General features: G+C 44.9%; 1 protein-coding gene across 1 annotated transcript in view; it reads right to left on the bottom strand.

Moving 5' to 3' along the window:
* HTR1E (5-hydroxytryptamine receptor 1E) overlaps window positions 1-3,393 on the bottom strand; it is a 37,205-nt gene extending 33,812 nt beyond the window's left edge. Inside the window, exon 1 of the mRNA XM_032771851.2 lies at window positions 3,107-3,393. The gene's annotated coding sequence lies outside the window, so the exon portion shown is untranslated. The remainder of the gene's footprint in view (window positions 1-3,106) is intronic.
* Between the last annotated feature and the right edge of the window lie 19,432 nt (window positions 3,394-22,825).

Below are 22,825 nucleotides of genomic sequence, written 5' to 3'. Positions count from 1 at the left end.
CAAGTACCCAAATGTGTACGAGACCCTTACAGACACTAAGAAGATGTGGTCCCTGAATGAAAAAGTTGCACACACTAATGCCAATAGTGAATTTGTTTCAGTGAGTATCTTGACCATTTAAATGTCCAAATCCCTTCTGAGAAGGGAATTTTTATACAGATGACATTTCTATATGGCTGAACTGCTTTTATTTCTAACTTGGATTTTTTTTTAACTCTGTGAAATGCTTTAAATTAGATTTTTTTTGTTTCAGTAGGCAGTATTTCTGATTTTTAATATCTTGTCCACTCCCCAAAATGGAGCAGCTGGGAAAAGTGGGGTGAGACTTGGAAGGGGTCACAGATGTATTCTGGATCCCAGATATATTGTTGGTGAGTGGAAAATAGAAGTCAGTTTAATAACGTTCCAATTTTAATTTTAGAGGGGCTCATAGCTTCCTTTCCAGAATCAGGAGATTTAGAAATACATGTTACCTTTTGGACCTGTCAGCTTTGATAATGTCCCTTTAAAATTAGCTGTCAGGTATTTAGATTGTTGACATTAATTTATGACTGGTATTTGTATACTGTGAAGATTAATTTTACGAAATAAGAGATCTACTGGGATAGATCATGTAGGAAAAACTGCAGGAGACAATTTACTGGCTTTGCTTGTTGGCAGCAAGAAATCCTGTAGTAGTGGGGATGGAGATAATGTTTTCCTTCCCAGGGAGCGGTCAGGAGCATGGTCCTCCACACCCTCATGTGTCCTAAGATCTGCAAGGAAAATCCAGTGTCTATGTTGATGGTTTGCTGCTTCATGCCAGTTCCTAGAACATAGATCAGTACTGCTCTGTATGCAGCCAGGCTGGCAATACTGTCTCATATGTGCCTGGTCTTTAGTTTGTCAAGAGCTTCTGAATGTGTGGAGTAGAAATTAATGCTTATAGGATTAGGATTTAGGACCTGGTTAGGCAAAGCACTTAAGTGTATGCTCAACTTCAGGCATGTGAGCAGACCTATTGAGGTCAATGGGACTTAAACACATGCTTAATGTTAAGCATGTACTTAAGATACATATTGAGGCATGAAGTATTTCCCTGTGGATTTGTCATAGGATGATGTATAGTGTTGCCAGTTCTCATGATTTCATTGTCAGTCTTGTGATACTTGGTGTGTTTTTTTTAAAGCCCCAGCTCCTGGAGTCATGTGACTACATGATAATCTCAGCTTTCTTTTTTAAATGTGTCAGAAAAGATTGAAAATGTGAACCCTAGGGGCTCAAAAACCAGAAGATGAATAAAAAGAAACCAAAATGTATTATCTTAAAAAACTCATGATTTTTGGAGTCTGACTCATGATTTGTGAATACAGGAGTGGCAATATTGAATGTAAAACAAATAGTTGCCAGTCCAGATTCTGCCATATATATCCATGTCCCGCTAAATCCATAGTTTCCCTTCTGCCCCATTCTGTGCTACCATGAAATGATCCCCAGAGTGTCTGAGGAAGTGGGGGATGATGTTCATTTTGGGCCTTTGGACTTAACAGATTTTGGACCATTTTTGCATGTCATTCTTCATCTTCATATTCCTTCATGGCTCAAGTGGATGATAGGGCTCAGAAAGTACATGTCTACCCTGATATAATGCTACCCGATATAACACGAATTTGGATATAACGCGGTAAAGCAGCGCTCTAGGGAGGCGGGGCTGCGTGCCCTGGCGGATCAAATCAAGTTTGATATAATGCGGTTTCACCTATAACAGAGTAAGATGTTTTGGCTCCTGAGGACAGCGTTATATCGAGGTAGAGGTGTACTTAGAGCAATGGTATCAGTATTTTCACCTGCGGCACACCATTCAGCTATTTCACTTTTGTTGTCTTGGCCCCTATGCTGGTAGGGATGCTCAATTAAAGGAAAACTGCCACTTATTTATCTTATTGAATAATCACTTCTTCTAGGTATAAGAATAGGCAAGCACCACCAGAAAACAAAATGGAATAAAAACAGCTCAAAGGAAATTGCAATGCTGCCTGCTGGCTAACAGTGGACTGATGGCTTGTCCCCTGTAGTTTGTGACCAAAGTAGTATTTTGCAGCCGCTGAATGGATGCAAAGCTAGAGAATTTCACAGTGCTTCAAAGGGGTGGCCATTAGCTATGCCATTATTATCCTCTCCTGCCGTCTCTTTCCGAACCCCTTGGTGAGAATAATAAACAAAGCCATTTGTACTGCTTGGAGCAAAATTCAATATGCAGGACTTTTTGTGTGTTTTTCCATCTTGTATTACTTTTAGCTATTATCTGGTTTTGTGCCCATTCCATACAGAAGTGTCTGTGTTGTCTCTGAAATCCTATGTATAAACTATATTCGATAAATATATAGTATGAGTACAATATAAGAAATGTGTGTTAGTTTAGTATTCAGATATATTTATTCATTGTTCTCTTTCTTTTTCCAACACATTATTTTCACAACTTCTAGCAACCTTATATTCAACAATCTTCTAACCATTCCCTCAAAATGCAGCAAGATGACAGTGGCGCTGTTCAACTATAATTACCCAGGCTGACAAGCCGTCCTTAACACATGTGCCCTTGAGTGTTCTTGCAAGGTAAAACTGACATGACATTCCATTGCTTCATGGCTGAGTGACTCATTTAAGAGGACCTCAGTGTTCTCCTTAACTTTGTGTTAGGCGACTCTTTTCGGTTAGGGGTGTTACAAATTCCGCATGATCGAAGTGCAGTCTCCTCACACCTCCCATCTCACAGGACCACCGACTTTGGAGGTGGAAAAGACAAAACCTGTTAGCACATGGAGCCTCCCTCCCTGCCAGTGAGAAGCTTTCACACTTTCAGTAGCATTTTCTCGGTTGAGTTTTAGTTGCCAGATAAATTCCACGGATCCCGCCTCACAAATCAAAGCATAGGGCTAAGAACACAAGGAACTTTATAGCAAGGGAAATGTCTTGTGCTGAAGGCTCTCCAGCTGTCAGACAACCAGCACACCCCCCAACGCTGCCTGATTACACAATGCTGCTGTATCAACTGTTTAAGCCACGATCCGAGATACATTTTTTTACAGTAACCTACTTGATATTACACACCCTGCGCGTTACTCACCTTCGAAAACCAAGGCTCTTCAAGGCTTCCGCTGGCTTGAGTCGCGCTGCTTTCATCACAGCCTCACGATCTGTTTTGCTGTTAAAGTGACATGTCCTCTCCTTGCTGATTTCAGCTCAAGTCTCCCAAAGCCAGATCCCTCCAAGCAGAACCTCCCAGGGTCTCCTAGTTCTGTAGCAGCCCTAGGAGCAGGGCATTGCAGCAGCAGCGGGTGCAGCCCAGCAGCTGATGGAGCTTTCTACAGCGAGTTAGGTTTTTGGAAGCCTTTTACATCCACTTGGGAAGTAGCAATGGGTCGAGGAACCGCAGAGTAATCTGATCCCAGTCTCTGCCGGAAAAGGGAGCCAGCTGCCAAACGGGAGGGGACCGAGGGGCGCAAAAAGGCAAAGGAGCGGGAAGAGGAAAGGGAGAGGTAGTGCGGGTGTGTGAGTGCCAGCGAGAAGAGGAGCAGCGAGCTGGGGGGCTGCTGGTCTGACTTCTCTCTAGCTGCTCAGGCTGAGAGGAGAACTCTGCCAGGGCCGCCTGTACAGCTGCTGCCAGTCCCACTGTGGGCACTAGGGGGCAGCGCTTCCCGTCCAATACGGGTGGGACGAGAGCGGCAGGGCCAGTCCCAGGTTAATCGCTGGTGCCTGCACAGAGCGGATCTGCCCAGGGCAGAGAATGCAAAGCTCCCGCTTGAATCTTTGAGCAGCGCAGACAGTGAGGCAGGTTTTTGGTTGGAGGGGAAGATGAAAGCAGGGTCCTGCCAGCCCCTGCCCCAGCCCCCCCACCCAATTCCATTGCTTAAGTCAGTAACAGCCCAGCTGCTCTGAGTGCACCCAACAACTCCAGTCTCCCTATGCAAATCCATGGTTGAGTGACAGCTGGATCCTGACCACTTTGGGGATCCCCTCTCCCCAAATCCACTGCTTCAAGGGGGAACGAGTTTAGCCACTCTTGTTCCAGCTACATGAGCTGCACACAAATGCATTATCTGGGTCCTGCTAGATTTTGACTCCCTCCCCCAAATTGGCATGCCTAAGCCACAGACTGTCTCTAGCCATTCCTACTGCCTCTTAAAAACTTGGACCCTCTCCTCACAGCAGTACCACAAGAACTCGGCTCTGGCATCTGGATCCTGCCAAATTTTGGTCATAAACCCAGAAATTGTAAATTGGGAACCATCAAAATGAGAACAATCGTTGCTTTTACTATTAAACAAAACAAACAGAAAACTAGACCCTGAAACGTCCTGGAAACTTTGATTTGGCACCTGTATCCTGCAAATTCAGCTGATTTTTGGCTGCATACTCCCCAGTTTTCCCATCTAAGGGCTTGGCTACACTTGCAGGTGTGCAGTGCTGGGAGTTACAGCTGTCTTCGTACAGCTGTTTAGGGAAAGCGCTGCAGTGTGGCCACATTTGCAGCATTTGCAGCGCTGTTGGGAGTGGTGCATTGTGGGCAGGTATCCCACAGAGCACCTCGTCCCATTTTGGCGCCGTGGGTTGTGGGAAGGGGACAGAAACGGAGCAGGTCATTCGCTTCCTGTCCCAACGCCCCATGGTTGCATTGCTTCACATCCCAGCAGTCACTGTTTTTCCATCATGTTTGGCGCCATTAGTGAGTCTCCCAACGGTTTCTGTGCAGCACGATTTCTGTGGAAATGGAGCCCGAGCTGCTTGAGGACTTTTGTCTGTATGAGTATGTCGCCAGCACATCACGGTTTGCCGGTTGAAGCTATTTCCTTCAGCTCCACAATGACAGCGAGGAGTCCGATGATGATATCAAATCGCCTGCTGCGTATGACACTAAAGTGCCTTTGGCATTAAAGGAAATGCTCAGCACCGTGGAACGTTGGCTTTTGGGCTCAGGAAAACAAAGCACTGAGTCTGGTGGGATCATCAATTGTCATGGAAGTCTGGGAGACGAGCAGTGGCCTGCAGAACTTTCGCGATGAGAAAAAGCCACTTCCATGCGGACTGTGTGAGGAAGCTCTCGCCCCCAACCAGCTAGCGGCATCAAAGACACGAGGATTGAGAAGCTGCCCTGCCAGTGGGAGAAGCGGGTGGCTTATTGCAATCTGGAAGGCTGGCCCAAACTCCAGACAGCTACCCGATCAGTCTGCGAACCCAGTTTGGAATGGGAAAGTCAACCATTGGAATCATGTTGATACAGCCAGTTTCAGAGGCCATTAATTCGCATCCTGCTAGTCGGAAGAACCGTGACTTTTGGGGATACATGCAGGACAGTTCTGGATCGCTTTGCACAAGATGGGTTTCCCCTAACTGTGGAAGGGGCGATAGATGGGATGCATATTCCTATTCTTGTGCACCACCCACCTAGCATCTGAAGTACATTAATTGGAAAGGGGTATTTCTCTATGGTTCTCCAGGCGCTTGTGGATCGGACCCGTGGGCGGTTTCATTGACATTTACACAGGCTGGCCTGGAAAAGGTGCATGATGCACGCACCTTTTCAGAACCCCAGTGGCCTGTTCAGGTGAAGCTGCAGGCCGGGACTTTTTTTTCCCAGGACCAGAAGATCACAGTAGGGGATGTCGAAATGCCCATTGTGAATCCTTGGAGACCCCACTTACCCGTTAATGCCTTGGCTCATGAAATCCATTATACAGGAAGCTGGACAGGGCACGGACTGGTTCAACTACAGGCTGAACCGGTGCCGAATGACTGTGGAGTCTCTGGAGTGTGCTTTTGGCTGTTTAAAAGGGGCGCTAGCGATCTCTTGTGGAAGCTAGACTTGGCGGAAAGTAGCATCTCTGCGGTTATATCCGCGTGCTGTACCCTCCATTAAATATTTGTTTTAGGGGATTTGTGAAGGGAAGGGTGAAACGTTCAGTCAGGAATGGACCTCCGAGGTTCAACGCCTGGAGGCTGAATTTGCACAGCCAGAGAGCAGGGCTACTAGAGAGGCCCAGCACAGGGCTACAAGGATTAGGGATGCCTTGAGGGAGGAATTTGAGGCTGAAAGCCAACAGTAATGTTTGGTGCCTTGCATGGGAGTGAAATGCAGTGGTTACAATGATTTGCAGTGACTGTTTTTTTACTGGGCTATGGTATCTTTCACTTTCTGCAATAAAGAAAACTGTTTTGAAAGCCACAAATTCATTTATTGAAAAGAAAATAACTAAAAGGGCAGGAGGGGTGGTGAACTGTACAGTCAGAGGTTTTAATATGTCCTGTCTGGAGTGCTGTGCAATGACGCTGCACTTCAGGATGAAAATGCTGCATGGTGATGGGGGTTGAGTGCAGAGGATAAGGGTCGTAGTTCTCAGGGCTGGTAGGTGAACGTACAGGTGTTGGGGGCAGCTACTGGTGGTAATAACCTGGATGCTGGAGAAGGGGGTTTTGAGGTGACATTGGGGCACAAAGGAAAGAGCTTTGGGACTGAGGGGGAGGGGGCGGCACGGTAGTGCTCTGCCTGCATGGCTACGAGTGACTGGATACAGTCTGTTTGGTGCGCCAGGATGCTTATCAGCTGCTTGGTGCTTTTCTTCTTAACTACTGCCTTTCTCCTGCTTTCTCTTTCCCTCCACTGCTGCATTTTTTCCCTCCGTTCCTGGAGTTTTTTACTCTCTCTGGCAGACTGATTCATAACTGCTTTCACCATATCTTCTTTGCTTTTCCGTGGCTTCTTTCTCAGGTTTTGTAGCCTTTCAGCAGTCTCTGATATGGCCAGTCGAGAATTCAAGGACATTGTTATTAGAAAGACAAAAATTGAAACATTTAACAGAGAGGCAACATTGTGTATAATCACAGTGAAGGAGTTTACAGTCTCACTTCAGCATACTTTCCACATACCAATCAGAGCACAGAGAACACACAGCAGCGAAGAAATGGTGAGTAAGGGGGAATGGGTGCAGGAGTTAATTAATTCTGAAAGATATCTTGCTGCTGCGGGTCACCTGGGAGGGGAACTGATTGGGTCAGGGCTGTACTGGGGTTTCTGTGCGTTGGAGAAAGCAAAGTGCTGCAGGGAGACCTACACTGAACACTATCCCAACATTTTCCACAAGAGTTAATCCTGGAAGATATCTCGCTGCTGTGGGTCACCTGGGAAGAGCGGGAGGGTCTTCTACAGCAATGCGGATTCCGCCCTGGCCCCTATGCAGCTTGCCTGTGTGCAGCAATGGTCCCCCCACCCCTCGTGGCACAGTGGCATGGATGCGTTAGCCTGACGGGACAAGGACCACAGTGGCTCCCCTATAAACTTGTGCAAAGCGCATTGCCCATGCTCTGGCAGAGAACTTTTGAAGAGAATACCGAGGCCGATTACCGTGACATGATAGACCACAATCAATGGGCTATTCCACATCTAGGCATGCATGCATGCAGCCATAACGCCCCCCCTCCTCTCCTGAAACATTTCCAGCCTGAAAATAAAAGCTGCTTACCGGACGAAACCGCTCCTCTGCTTCTTCTTCACCAACAAGTTCCGGCTGCTGCAACTGGCTACCTTCCTCCTGGCTTGAGAAGAGCTCCTGGCTGCATGCCTCTTGGACTCCTGGGGTGTCTCTCCCCACCCCAGTACCCTCACTCTCGGTTCTTCCCCCCCCTGCTCTGAACTGTCCATCGTGGTCTTCGGATTGGCATTGGGCTCACCCCAAGTATCACGTCCAGCTCCTGTGAAAACGGCAGGTCGTCGGGGGCAACACCTGAAAGTGGTGGTTTCCCTCACGGCTTTGCAATAGGCACTCCGCAGCTCCTTTACTTTAACCCTGCACTGCACCGCGTCCGGTCATGGCCCTTCCAGCATGGCCTTTGAGATCTGCCCATAGGTATTGTAATTCCTACGGCTGGAGCACAGCTGTAACTGCACAGCTTCCTCCCCCAAACACTGATGAGATCCATCAACTCACCATTGCTCCATGCTGGGGCTCGTTTGGCACGTGGAGGCATGGTCACCTGGAAAGATTCACTGGGGTTGATTGCACTCCCACCTGCTGAGCAAACAGGAAGGGATTTTTAAAATTCCAGGGCATTTAAAGGGTGGGTCACCTGAGGCCAGGGCAGTAGAATGCAAACTGATAGCAGAGTGGCTGAACAGGCATTCTGGGATACCTCCGAATACCCTGGAGGCCAATTACAGCGCTTTTGGTGGCCACACTTGCGGAGCAGTGCTGCATCACCTGCGCTGCAATCCTTATGCCCGAGGCAGAGCAGGAGTAGAACCAGCACTGCAGCCAGGGAGATGCAGCGCTGTATGTACCTTCCAAGTGCGGACAGTGAGTAAGTTGCAGCGCTGGTGGTGGGTTTACAGCGCTGCAACTCTCAAGTGTCGCCAAGCCCTAAACTTTAGTATCTATGCCGCTGTTCCTAATCCTCCAGACAGGGCGTGTCTAGGTAGGGAATGATATCACTGGCAAAAACAACAGTTCAGTTGAAGGGTGAGTGAGTGAAGAGTGGCAGAGTGAGTGAGTGAAGAGTGAAGAACAGAAACAGGACTCAGAGACTGAATTGTGCTCAGCTGAAGTGAAATCAGTGGAAGCTGATTTGTATTTGAGAATATGACCCATTTTTTTAAAAAATGTGTTCTAGCACAGGCTAAACAAGATTTCTAGAGTCAGTGTGTAAACTAGGCTAAAGCACCTAAACAACATTGTTAGACCCCCTTTCTGGACTAGTATCTGCTATAATTTTTTAAAAAGTAGATAGGAAAGATCAAATTAATAAGAACATTAGGTAACATAGCTATACTTATAATAGCTACAAAAATCATAAGTTTTTTATAAGAAAATAACTTTGTATTCATCTTTGGAAGAATAAAAACTGTACCTGGAACAAAAATGCCCCTTTACTTTCTAATTGAACCAATGAGTCATACCTGCTTTGTTTTACTCAGCATATTATTTTGTGCCTGTCCAGTTTTCTAAAAAATGATTTAGAGCTATTTTAATTTATTTCACCTCTGTTGTATTTGTAGTTTGATCAATTTCTTATTACTTGTATGTGTCTAGACATTTCCGCTTACCCTTGCTTACCCGTTGTTTTTTCTACCATTTCATTACAGGACCTGTTTCAAGTTGATGTACCTGAATTTGTGATTAAATTATCGTGTTTTGATGGATATAAAGGATTAAATTGTCAAAGTGTTTTATAACAACACTTTAGGACGGTAGTCAGCCGATGGGTACTCGTGCAGTTCCTATTGACGTCAGAGGGAGCAACATTTTTGTAGCTATGGACAGAATTTGTCCTTTGATAAACAGCCCAGGGTTCAACTTGTTCTGTTTCACACCCATATTGACTGAAATTTAAACATCTCTGAGTGGTATACTGCCAAGTGAAGTCAGGGGAAAGCTGAAACAGCGTTAGAGACATTCTGCTCTTTATATACATAATAATGTTTGGAAACATCATGCTTATTTCAAACAGAAGATATGAGACCATAGCCTGCTCTCCACTGTGAGGGATGGATGGGATGAAACTTGCTTAAATAATAGCCAAATATGGCCAGTAAGCATGGAAGGAGTGGGAGAAGTAGTACCTCAGAGAAATCTGTGACAGTTACAGACCGTGGGGATAGCTGGTCAAACTATGAACTCGGTTTTCTTTTAAGAATGCCATTTGGCAATTGGAATCTTTATTGCGCCATCACTTGTAACCTCCATGGAGGTTTAACGTACCCAGGCGGTGGTGAAAGCAAGTCCAGTCCTGGCGAGGTCAGTCTCTGCTGGACACTCTGTGCTCCTGCGAGGGTGCCAGACACTCAATCAAGGGTAGCAGTAAGCTAGCCTGGCTGCTGTAAGGTTCCTCTGGGTACATCTACACTGCACGATTATTTCGAATTAGCTTAAACCGATATTACAAAACAGATCTAATAAAATCGGTTTAGCGCATCCACAGTGGGATCACGAAATCGATTGTTTGCGTCCATGGTCCAAAGCTACCATCGATTTCAGGAGCGGTGCACTGTGGGTAGCTGTTCCTCAGCTATCCCATAGTTCCCACTTCCGGTTGAGAGCACAGTGCCTGATGGGCAGCAGAAAACATTGCCCCGGGTGGTGCTGGGTACAGCCTCACCCCTCCCTTTGTGAAGGCAGCAGACAACCCTTTGGCGCCTTTTTCCCGGAGTGCATTGAGCAAACGCCATAGCACAGCAATCATAGACCCTGAGATCACAAACGGTATCCTGACCGTTGTCAACACTCGCGTACTCTCTGCCAGCAGCATTCAGTACACAGAGGGTGACATTTACAGTACTCAAGGAATTATTTATTTTACTTCTCTTTCACATGCTGGGGGGGGAAGAGACTGACGAGCTGTTCCGTGAACCACGCAAGACACCGTGTATTAAGCTACAGACATTGGGCGCTCAGCCAAGAATGCAAATAGTTTTCAGAGACTGCTGTGGAGACTGGTAGCTGTAGTCCTCATTACCCTCCCTCCCTCCCTCCATGAGCATCCGTTTGAGTCTCTGGCTTCCCGTTACGGTTGTCACGCACCGCTGTGTATCCTGGAGTTTATTTTTCAAACGCTTTGGCATTTCCTGTTCTTTAACGGAGCTCTGATAAAACAGATTTGTCTCACCATACAGCGATCAGATCTAGTATCTCCCCGTAAGGTTCAATGCAGGAGCTACTTTTGCATTTGAACTGCATCACACCCGTGCTGATCAGAGCTGGACACGTGAAAGCAGGAAATGTCATTCTAAAGGTCTCGGGGCTTTTCCTGTTTACCGGCACTCCGCATCCGAGTTCGGATTGCGGACCAGAGCGGTCAGTGGTGCACTGTGGGATACCTCTAGAGGCCAATAATGTCGATTTCCGTCCACACGAACCCTAATCCAAGTTATCACTTTCGAATTTAGCGTACTCCTCTCGTCTGGGAGGAGTTCCGAAATCGATTTAAGGAGCCGTTTAACTCGGATATTAATGACGACGTTGTGTGAACGGGTACAGCGTTAAATCGGTATATCGGCCATTAAACCGATTTAAAGTCACAGTGTAGACCTGGCCTCTGTGTTGGAGCTTGGAGGTGCAATTCCCAGCTCAGGTAGGCATCTGCATGCTAGCGCTGATTGAGCTAACATGCTAATAGTAGAAATGTAGCCACAGCAGCCGGTGGGGATAGCCACCCAAATATGCACCAAGGATTTCAGACAGGATCCTCCTAGGGTGGCTAGACCCTCCTGCTCCTTATACCACCACGGTTACACCCCGGTTTTGAGAGCTTTAGCTCCATCGGAGCTACCCCGGGTATGTCTGCTCAAGCTGAAAATATAGAGGTACATTTGAAGCTGTGTTCTCAGGGATCCAGAACAGAAGCAGGAAGGTAGCAGGTCCCCTTGTGATGGCTTTGAAGTGGCCTGTAATGGTAGATGGATACTGTAACTGGTTTCTTGTAGTGCTTACCATATGCCCCTATTGAATTAATTCAGGGTTGCTTGGAAATGTGCCCAGGAAGAGAGAGTTGTAGTAGATCCTTTTAGACTCTTCTCAGCAAGCAACCTGCAAGAGAATACAAGAATCATTCACTTTTTGATGCCCTGGCTCAGCCCCCTGCTGGGCCTGCCAGTTTCCCCCAGTATGACTTGGTCCTGGTGAGGAGGGAGCAAAAAAGATCCAGGAGGGTTTAAAGAGAGAGAGAGACACTCCCTCCAGGAGTCACACAGGGTTTTGGGCTAACGAGACACCAGAGCCTGCTGTGGAATCTGGAGGGAAGCTAGGCCTATTGGGAGTACCCCTCTGGTAATATTTATTTAGATACTCATTAGGCTGAGTGAGACAGCTTGTCATATAACTATATAATACCATCTCTCCCAATAGTGATTACTGCATCCTAACCTCCCTCCCAAGTCATATTTCAAGTACAGCTACAATAAATTATTTCCACCCAATTCAGTCTAACTACGTTAGAGGATGGTGTTGTCAGATGCTACCAGTGTGGTGCTCTGCTCTGTTCAATGTTGATATCACACGGCTGCATGCGTGTGTTCCCTCTGTGTGCTGTCCCAGCTCTTTGAAGATAGCTGACACAGCAGACTCGGAGAGAACACCCAGTGACCACAGAGTCTAGTAAGGTACAAAGGCACGTCGGCCAGGTTTATTGCCGTATTGAGCACAATAATAGTTTCCTGTAGATTTTTAGTCTATTTCAGGGCATACTATGAATATGTGCCCCCTGTCAATGGATTCAGCTCAGTCAGTGGCGGGACTTTCCACTGCCCCCTAGGCTGGACAAGGACACCGCCCCAGGGATGCATTCTTATACACAAGTACAAACAAGCTACTCATTACTCCTGACGTATGAGGTGCAACCCCTCTATGCAGCAAGGTACAACCCCTCTCGTAGTAAGGTGCTGCCTCTCACCTTGTACATGTTGGTTCGAACAAAACAACTCTATCCATCATTTTACCCTTTTGCCCCTGTCATTGGGATGGGTTAGTCTGTTCCTTGTTATCTGTGTGGAGTGTACAAGTATGCGAATGTTCTGATATCTGGTGTCCAGTACCTTTTAGCTATGTCTCTTTCTGCAGCATCAGTCCTTTCCTTGCCAGCTTCTGTGAGCAGGGCCTGTCCTTGGCTCACAGCTTAACTTTGCTTTATGTTAGCAAAGTCTTGACCATTACTTTGGTTTAGGCCTTAGGCCTCATACCAGGCCTCTGATACCAAGGTTTATATCTCAGGGCCTCCTCTTATTACAGATGGTATGTGAATTCATCCGTCATTACTTACTGAGAGCCTTCAAGCCAAACTTCTCAAAGTGCTGGATGATAAAAATATAGTTATAATATAATTTACGACTTACTTGATTGTGAAAGAACAATATTAAGCAAATAAAGTATTCAAGGAAGCATTGTATCCAGACAATGGGATCTCAGTGAAAGGAACAAATATCAAGTCACTCAGGGATGTATGGGTAAGAGCTTCTCACAGCTATGGTGGAGTGGCTGTCAAGAAAGCATCATTAACCAATTAAGTCTTGTCATTATCTTTTCTTAATTTTAAAGATTAAATGAATTTCAATTGTTATGCAAGGTGCTGGAAAGACAGCTATAGTTACTGAAATCAGATGTTCATTCTCAGCACATGTAAACAGAAGAAGAATCAACCAGTGGTTAAGATGTTGGTCTGGGACAGCAGAGACCCAAGTTTGATGTTCTTGCTCTGCCACAGATTTCCTGTGTGATGTTGGACAAGCTGCTTAGTCTGTGTGCATCTGTTCTCCAGCTGTAAAATAGGGCTAATAGCACTTCCCTACCACAAATGGTTGTTGTGAGAATGAAGACATTATTATGAGGCAGTCAGATACTAGAGTAATGGGGGGCACATGTTAGATGGGCAGTATTGGCAAACCATTCCTACATAGCCCTAGCAATGTACCCATACCCCGATCTGGTTTGGTTTCTATGCACACTCAGTCCTTGGCAGGGTGAATTTGTACATGGGTGCTGGACAGCGTGGTGAAACTGAGTCACCTTCTTTTAGATGCACTGTAAAGTGTTTCTCACTATGAAGGGAAATCTCCTTGGTAGATGAGATTGCTTGGATTCAGGCATTCATTCAGTATAGATTGTCTGGAAGCTTCCACCATGGCAGATCCATGGCTGACATGAGTGGGATGGAAAATGTGATGTCTTCTTTACTTGGGTTTATGCTAATCTTGTTCACTGAGGTTCTGGAGCTTCAGGCTACAACCTCTGATTTAGATCCATCTCATTCTCAGCAGGTAAAATCTAGCAAAGAGACAATGGCTCTAGTTTACACTCTCTCTCTCTCTCTCTTGTTTTTCATTGTTCCTTTCCCAATCAACTCCCTTCTTCTGTGTTCAAGGTTGCTGCTCCTTCTCCAGCACGTCATTGTGCCTAAACCGCAACTAGGAGGGACAACTTCCAGGGGCAAGAGGCTAGTCTGTTCTCCATACTTATTCAGTCCTTTGACTCTACGAACAAGGGTGCCAAACTATTGTTAATGTGATGTTCTACAATAAATGGCACTGAGACAACCAGCTCACTTCTATCAAAGAGTTTGTTTTGGTGGCTAGCACATTGTGGGCACTACTAGAAACAAATAAATAGCAATATAGACATAACCTTTAACTGAAAGCCCTAATATTCCTCATCCAAGTACCAATCTCCTGACTCATCCAGCCTTCTTTTACTTGTTGGCCTTTATTAATTTCTTAATATATGTTCGCAGATTAACATACTATAGTTCAAAGGTCATTCGATTAATCTATGGGAGCCTCCTTGTAATTAATTGCTGTAGTCACTAGCTATTGAAGATTACTAGATCCCAGTGGAACTTTACTGCATATCAAATAAGTCGGTAACTTAGCAACAGAACTGAACCCCTTTACAATTTCCAAATGAATAAGAGTAATGTTGAGCTAGCAAGTTAAACCAAAATTCTGAAAGAAGACACTCGCTGAAGAAGGGATAAAGAAATAATGTACAAAAAAATCTAGCATTTTCAATGTAATATGCATGTGCACATGATCACGTACATACCATATGCATACATATGGTACATATACTACGTGATCCCCAAAGGTTTACTCTCTTACTCAAAATCTTATTCTTCAGCAGTAGGAGATTAACTCAAATGTCCGCTTCAGGGTATCTTGCACCTTCCCTAGATGCATCTGGTATCATCTACAGTCAGACACAGAATACTGAACTAGCTGGACCTCAGATGTCACTCAGTTTGGCAGTTCTTATGTTCCTGTGTAGTCACATCTTCTTAATCAGAATGACCCCAGGATTCAGTTCAGTTTTCTGTGTTTGGAGAAGTTCTCTATAATCTAATGTAAAAGAATGATCTAGAAATAGTGAACCCTCAGCATTCAATAATTTACTATCCATCACTCACTGCTCCACAAGCCAATTAACAAAACAGCATCCTTCGTTGTATTTGGAGCAATAGGCACTGGTCATGCTTACTTTAGTTAAAGCTGCATGAATATATGTAAGATTCAGGGCTGGCTCCAGGGTTTTTGCCGCCCCAAGTGGCAGAAAAAAAAAGTTGCGATCGCGATCAGCACCAGCTCCACCATGCTGCTTTCTTCTTCAGTGGCAATTTGGCGGCAGGTCCTTCTGTCCAAGAGGGACTGAGGGACCCGCCGTCGAATTGCTGCCGAAAAGCCCAATGTGCCACCCCTTCCCCTTGGCTGCCCCAAGCAGCTGCTTGCTGAGATGGAGCCTGGAGCTAGCCCTGGTAAGATTCCAGTATAATATCCAGTATTCACAAGCCTGTGCCTTTCAGAAACACTCACTTTTTTCTGACATTTTCCATGTGGAGGTCTCTGACAAAGATGGTTTTATTTTTGAGATATGGGATACTGGGAAAAAAAGAATTAGTTTTACAATGGGAAAAGTGTTTTTTTTAAAATGGTGTTATAGCAAAAGTAGCTGAAATTTGAAACTTATCAAGAACGTGGTACTTGATAGGAAGTCGGTGTTCTTGTAAATAGTTTGACACTCTTGATAGATCTGATTACAACTAGCATGGTTAAGTTGTGTCCACACCTCAGCTTTTTTTACAACACAACAACAGATGAACAATTAGAAATGATCTTTGGTTACGGCTGCACTAGCAACTGTACACATATTCATGCATAAGGTTGTGCCATTACCTCTCTGTTACCCACATACTAACCCCAGAAGCACATCTCTGAAGGTGAGTAGAAGGTGAATAAGTAAGCATGCCAGAAGAGTGTGGGTAAATACATGCCTCAGGCTGTGGCATGGCCCTATACTCCTGCTAGGGTGCAGTGTGGATGAGGGCAAAGAGCATGTATCAAGTCTCGAGTTTCAATAGTCCTTCAGTCCCACAATACACTGAAATCTTTTCTTCCTGGTCCTTCTTCCTGACCCTCATCCAATCTATAAAGATCTCTGTCCCTGTATTTTCACTGGCAGTAGTGAGCTGAGCTGACCCGTTCAGAACAGCTTTCTGTTGCACTCTTGATCAATTCAGGTGAATGTGGATCTGGCTCTGAGAGCAGCTGCCTGGCCCACCAACCACACCTGAGTGCTGATCAATGTGTGGTCAGAGCACACCATCCACCATGACTCTGCCCAGAGCAGCAGGAGTGTTTACCTGTGCTGGGAAATTTCATGGAGGCTGAAGAAGGTGGGCATTGAGCAGATGCCTGCCAAGTGCCAGGAACACACCAAGTACTTGAAGATCCTGTACAGCAGGGAAAAAGACTTGAACAGTCACTCCCGAAGGGCTTGTTGTACATGCCCCTTCTGCCATGAGCTGGCCCAGGTGAAGTCAAGGGCTCCCAGTACAGAGCCTGAAGTGGCTCGTGACCCCATACTCAATCCTGCTGGCCTCATTGTCTGTGGGATGCTGATGAGGGCCAGGGTGAGGAGGCAGCAGGGATGCCAGAGGAAGCCCCAGAGGATGAGGAGTACATGATTCTGCTCCTCTGCCTGGAGAAGTTGATTAAGGAAGCCCCTCCACTGAATCCAAGAAGGAGCCAAGCCTTGGCAGGAACCAGAACCCAAGGCTCAGACATTACAATGTCTACTACACTCCTCTCTAGTGTTCCCTCTTGCTCTGGCACTATATCCCTGATTTTAACCCCAGCCCCTGCTCTGCTTCAACCTTTAAAGGATCTCTGAGCAAGACACTGCTATAAATCAATGATTGTATTGATTTCCCATGAACCACTATTATGCTTGTAGCAGAAGCTATACAACAGATTATTAATGAACAATCATTGTGTCCCGGGGTCTGTGCATTTTTCAGCCAGCAGACAGGTAGCAAAGGTCCCAGGACTGTGCGGATTTGGAGAGTGGAAGGGGTGGGTGGCAAGGTCCCGATGCGGATGGGACAGTAGTAGAAAACGTATAGTTGTTTGTTGAAAGTTAGTACCAGCTGTCTTTTGTCCCTTGGAAGATTAGACATTTTCAGGGCTTCTTCCCACCACCCCTTATCTTACTGTCCTCTTACAAGTGGGAGCCACGTGGAACAGGGGTAGTGATGGAGAGTTTAGGTTAAGTCCGGGAAGGGGAAGGGAACACGTTGGTTGTCTGAGAAAAGTTTAATCATAGATGTCCTTTCTCCCTTGGAAGATTATAAAATTGTTATTCTCCATGCCCCTCGTGCCTGGCCTCTCCCCACAATGAGACTTGCTGCACAAGCTGGGGGAAACAGGAGTGGGAGAAGGCTCCAGTCTGGAGGCTAAATAAACACAGTGTGGTGTCCCTTTATGTGGAGAGGTGAGGGGCTTGTGGTGCTGTACTGACACATCAGGGAAGGAAATAAAGTTGTGGGGTGTCTTTCTTTCCCTGTCCATTTCTCCGCTGCTAGACACAGGGGCACGATTGTCTAGTGATGCTGTGGGCCTGGGGTGCGCTGTTTTTGTGGTTCACATCTCCCTTTGCACAGAAACTCTATGCTAGCTGAGAATATAGTCAGTTTCCAATTGAATGACCTCCCAGTCCTGTAAGCATATTTCAGGAAATTTCTGGTGTACCAGACACAACAGAGGTCTTCAGGTTCACCTGCAGTGCAAATCTACTTAGTCTACCTTCATAGCTGACCAAAACCCTCCATTCAGCAATACGTAGAGGAGTGACCATTAGCAGAAACATCTCTCTGGCATAGATTGCCGGACCTCCCCAACTGTCCATTGGAACCCAAAACTCCTTTCAGGAGGACCCCCCCCAAGTATTCAGGAGGGGAACAATGAACCCATGGGAATCTCTGAAGCCACCAAGTGCCCAGCCTCCAAACGCCACACAGGAGATGCCCTCAGTTGTACTCAAGAACAGTTTTCCACAGCTGTTCCTCCCTCTTGTCAGGGGGAGGGTAAGGAGAAGAGTGTAAAAGCAGCAAAGAATCCTGTGACATCTTATAGACTAACAGACGTTTTGGAGCATAAGCTTTCGTGGGTGAATACCCACTTCGTCAGATGCGTGTCGATGGATTTCCACTCCATATGGCTAAATGCAGTGCCTTGCATGGTGTCCACTTCATCAGATGCATGCACCCATGAAAGCTCATGCTCCAAAATGTCTGTTAGTCTATAAGGTGCCACAGGATTCTTTGCTGCTTTTACAGATCCAGACTAACACGGCTACCCCTCTGATACTTGAGAAGAGTGCAGAGACATTAACATTTGCCCATTGTTCATAGAGTCATTACTGTTATGTTTTGTTGGTTTCCATTGCCTTTGACAAATATTTCTATTACCCATTCCATAGTAATTTTAATGAATGTTATAATTTCCTTGACCTGACTGTGTACCCTACTTCCTAAATATGATGAACATATGATGTTTTCAGGAGAAGCAGTACATGCAATATATCTGGACTTTAAGAACATAAGAACAGTTTTACTGGGTCAGACCAAAGGTCCATCTAGCCTCGTAGCCTGTCTTCTCACAGTGGCCAATGCCAGGTGCCCCAGAGGGAATGAACAGAACAGGTAATCATCAAATGATCTATCCCGTCGCCCATTCCCAGCTTCTGGCAAACAGAGACAAGGGACACCATCCCTGCCCATCCTGGCTAATATCCATTGATGGATCTATCCTCCATGAACTTATCTAGTTCTTTTTTGAACCCTCTTACAGTCTTGGCCTTCACAACCTCCCCTGGCAAGGAGTCCACAGGTTGACTGTGTGTTGTGTGAAAAAATACTTCCTTTTGTTTGTTTTAAACCTCTTGTCTATTCATTTCATTAGTTCTTGTGTTATGAGAAAGTAAATAACACTTCCTTATTTACTTTCCTCACACCAGTCACGATTTTATAGACCTCAATCATATCCCACCCTTAATCATCTCTTTTCCAAGCTGAAAAGTTCCAGTCTTACTAATATCATCTCATATGGAAGCCGTTCCATACCCCTAATAATTTTTGTTGCCCTTTTCTGAACCTTTTCCAATTCCAATACATCTTTTTTTAGATGGGACAACCACATCTGCACGCAGTATTCAACATGTGGGCATACCATGGAGTTATATAGAGGCAATATAATATTTTCTGTCCTATTATCTATCTCTTTCTTAATGATGCCCAACATTATGTTCGCTTTTTTGACTGCCGCTGCACATTCAGCGGATGTTATCAGAGAACTATCCACAATGACCCCAAGATCTATTTCTTGAGTGGTAACAGCTAATTTAGACCCCAGGTGCCCTGATTAGCCTGCCTTAATTGATTCTAGCACCTTCTTGATTGGCTGCAGGTGTTCTAATCAGCCTGTCTGCCTTAATGGTTTCCAAAAAGTTCCTGATTGTTCTGGAACCTTCCCTCTTACCTTACTCAGGCCATGACTACACTGGCGCTTTACAGCGCTGCAACTTTCGCGCTCAGGGATGTGAAAAAACACCCCCCTGAGCGCTGCAAGATACAGTGCTATAAAGCCTCAGTGTAATCAGTGCCACAGCGCTGGGAGCGTGGCTCCCAGCGCTGCAATCTACACCCGTAGAGGATGTGGTTTACGTGTAGCACTGGGAGACCTCTCTCCCAGCGCTGGTGCTGCGACCACACTCACACTTCAAAGCGCTGCCGCGGCAGCGCTTTGAAGTTTCAAGTGTAGCCACAGCCTCAGGGAAAGGGGACCAACTTAACCTAGGGTTAATATATATGCCTTCCAGCACTCTCCTGTAGCCATCTGGCCTGACCCTGTCACAATACATATATATAGTGAGCCCTGTACACTTTGTATTCTGTGTTGTAACTGAAATCAATATATTTGAAAATGTAGAAAACGTCAAAAATATTTAAATAAATGGTAGTCTATTATTGTTTGAGTGTGATTAATTCTTTTAATCACTTGAGGGGAGAGGGATAGCTCAGTGGTTTGAGCATTGGTCTGCTCAATCTAGGGTTGTGAGTTCAATCCTTGAGGGGGTCACCTAGGAATCTGGGGCAAAATCCATATTTGGTCCTGCTAGTGAAGGCAGGGGGCTGAACTCAAGGCCCTTCCAGTTCTAGGAGATAGGATATCCATTAATTTAATTTGACAGCCCTACAATATATGTTAGTATGCATTAAGCACCAATAATATTAAGTACAAATATTGTAGCAATGATCTGGCCTATAACATAATTTCATTCACTTATGCTAAGTATCCCATAAGTCCTTGCATTTGCTGAAGTAAGTATTTGACATAAGTCAATAGGAAATGTGAAAAATCAAAATACATTCATTCTGTATCTTAGTACAAGCTAGAGCAGTACCTGGAATAATAGTATCCAAAATAGATCTGTATTAAAATGTACATTGCAATCTATTCCAAAAGCATTAAAATGACAGATAGCTTTTAAGTGTCTATAAGTATTTTTTTAATAGTTTAATGATGTTCTGAGAATGTAGCAGAAATTCTCTGAAGTGACTTTCATATGCACAGATAACAAATAGATGAATATCTAAAGAATAGTAGATTAAAACCTTATAATTGTAAATGTTCAAGTGTAATTTTTAAAGTAATTTTAAAAAGCTGAAAACACTGAAGAAGTAGATGCTTTCTGTGATTTAATTTGAAGCTTGAAAGCAACAGAAAATGCAGATGAAAGACAACTGGAATAGTAAAAAAGCGAGATCACTTTCACAGAGAGCTCAATGAGACACTCATGTACATGACTTTATGCACATGATTAAGTGTTTGTAGGAGCAAGGCCACAGTTCGTTAACTCCTCTGGGATGGGAAGCACTACTTTTTAAATAACTTCTGCAAAACCTTGACTCATTTTAGTAACTTCCCACACGAATTTTGCCAGCTAGAGCTACTTGTATATCCATGACATGCATGTAGAACTTGTTGACTCCACAACATGATGTACTCTGCTAACGTGGGTTGAGCATAATTCAAATGTCTTTCAGATAACGTTTGGCCTAATGCTAATGAATAGGGAATGACTGTTGCCTTTTTGAAAGGTTTTATTTGTTAACAGATCCATTTTATAACATAAATCTGATCAAACTTGTTTTGCAACTTAAGTGGAGGTAAGCTTAGTATATATACAAATATGCAATTATAAATTGGCCTAAGAAAATCCTAAAGCTGTATTGACAAGACCCACTACCAGTCACTTTCTTCAGCTTTGTGCTATTGATCACATACTATGGTTGATGATTTTTTACTTTTCCTTTTTTTCTGTCTTGTCAATTCATCCCATATTTAGGTCCAAACTTCTGTTTTTCTTACATGTAGTTGTGTAACCTGTACTTTAGTTGTCCTATCAGAACGCTATGCAGTATCAAGCTTTTCTCCCCTATATATTTCCCTTATTTTAATATCTTAATTTTGAGTTTAATTCCAACTATTGTTGAAGGGGTTTCTCCCTTCCTAATCATTCAAAAGAGTTCTCAAACTATGAGGTTTGGTGGAGTGTGATGACTTCTTCCAGACAACACCAAAAAGTTCCACCAGACTTCTAAATAGTCATCTTTTTTGCCTTCACTGATTTGATGAGCTAATTTTTGTAGTACCAGAGTTTCCCACTGTGACGGGTTAGGTCACAGAGACCATCTTGGCACTGTCACCTGATGTGTTGAGTCTACCTTTGAGCCCATTTTCTCTGCCAGTTTGGGCCTCCGGAATCCTGTCTTGTTGAGCCAGATATGCTAATCTGCTGCAACACAGACCCAAGGTCTGACCCACGCCCCCAAAGCTGCAGTCTTTAACTGAACACCACTCAGCAGGTACTCCTGTCTCCAGCACACCCAGCTCCCAATGAGAGCCAAACCCCAAATAAATCCGTTTTACTCTGCATAAAGCTTATACAGGGTAAACACATAAATTGTCTGCCCTCTATAACACAGATAGCGAGATATGCACAGCTGCAGGTATTAATTACTTACTCTGGGTTAATTAATAGTGATTTTATTAAATATAAAAAGTAGGATTTAAGTGGTTCCAAGTAATAACAGACAGAACGAAATAAGACAGTACCAAGCAAAATAAAACAAAACACGCAAGTCTAAGGGTATGTCTATACCACCCACCGAATTGGCGGGTAGTGGTCGATCTATTGGGGATTGATTTATTGTGTCTAGTGTAGACGAGATAAAATTGATCCCCGATTGCTCTGCTGTCAACTCTGGAACTCCACCGCGCGTAAGAGGCAGAAGCGGAGTCGATGGGGGAGTGGCAGCAGTCGACTCGTCGTTGTCCTCACAGCCAGGTAAATTGACCTAAGATACGCTGACTTCAGCTACGCTATTTGCATAGCTGAAGTTGCGTATTTTAGGTCGACTCCCTACCCACTGTAGACCTAGCCTAAGCCTAATACAGTAGGAAAGTGAATACAGATAAATATCATCCTCAGAGATGTCCAAATAAGCTTCTTTCACAGGCTAGAGTCCTTCCTAGTCTGGGCCCAATCCTTTTTAGACCGATGTTATAGTTTATGGCTGTGGTCCATCAACCACTTACACCCCTGTGGTTATTGTCCTTTGTTCCAGTTTCTTTCAGGCATCTCTTTGGGGTGGAGAGGCCATCTCTTGAGCCAGGTGAAGACAAAATGGAGAGGTTTCCAGGAACTTTTATATTTTCTCTTTTGTGGGTGGAAACCTCTTTGTTCTTCTGTGCAAAGCCAAAGCAACAAGATATAGTTTGTAGCCACCCGGGCAAGTCACATGTCCGTGAATGAGTCAGCTTTTTGCAGGCCGATGCCATTGTTTACATGTTACTTTGGACATTCGCAGGGAAGCTCAGATGTGGATTGGCATCTCCCAAAGTCCATTGTCAGTTAAGTGTTTCTTGATTGGGCACTTACTGAGAATAGTCCTTTCTCAAGAAGCTGACCAAATGCTT

The sequence above is a fragment of the Chelonoidis abingdonii genome, chromosome 3 (genome assembly GCF_003597395.2).
Source record: "Chelonoidis abingdonii isolate Lonesome George chromosome 3, CheloAbing_2.0, whole genome shotgun sequence".
NCBI lineage: Eukaryota > Metazoa > Chordata > Testudines > Testudinidae > Chelonoidis > Chelonoidis abingdonii.
This window is presented reverse-complemented; position numbering and strand designations above follow the sequence as displayed.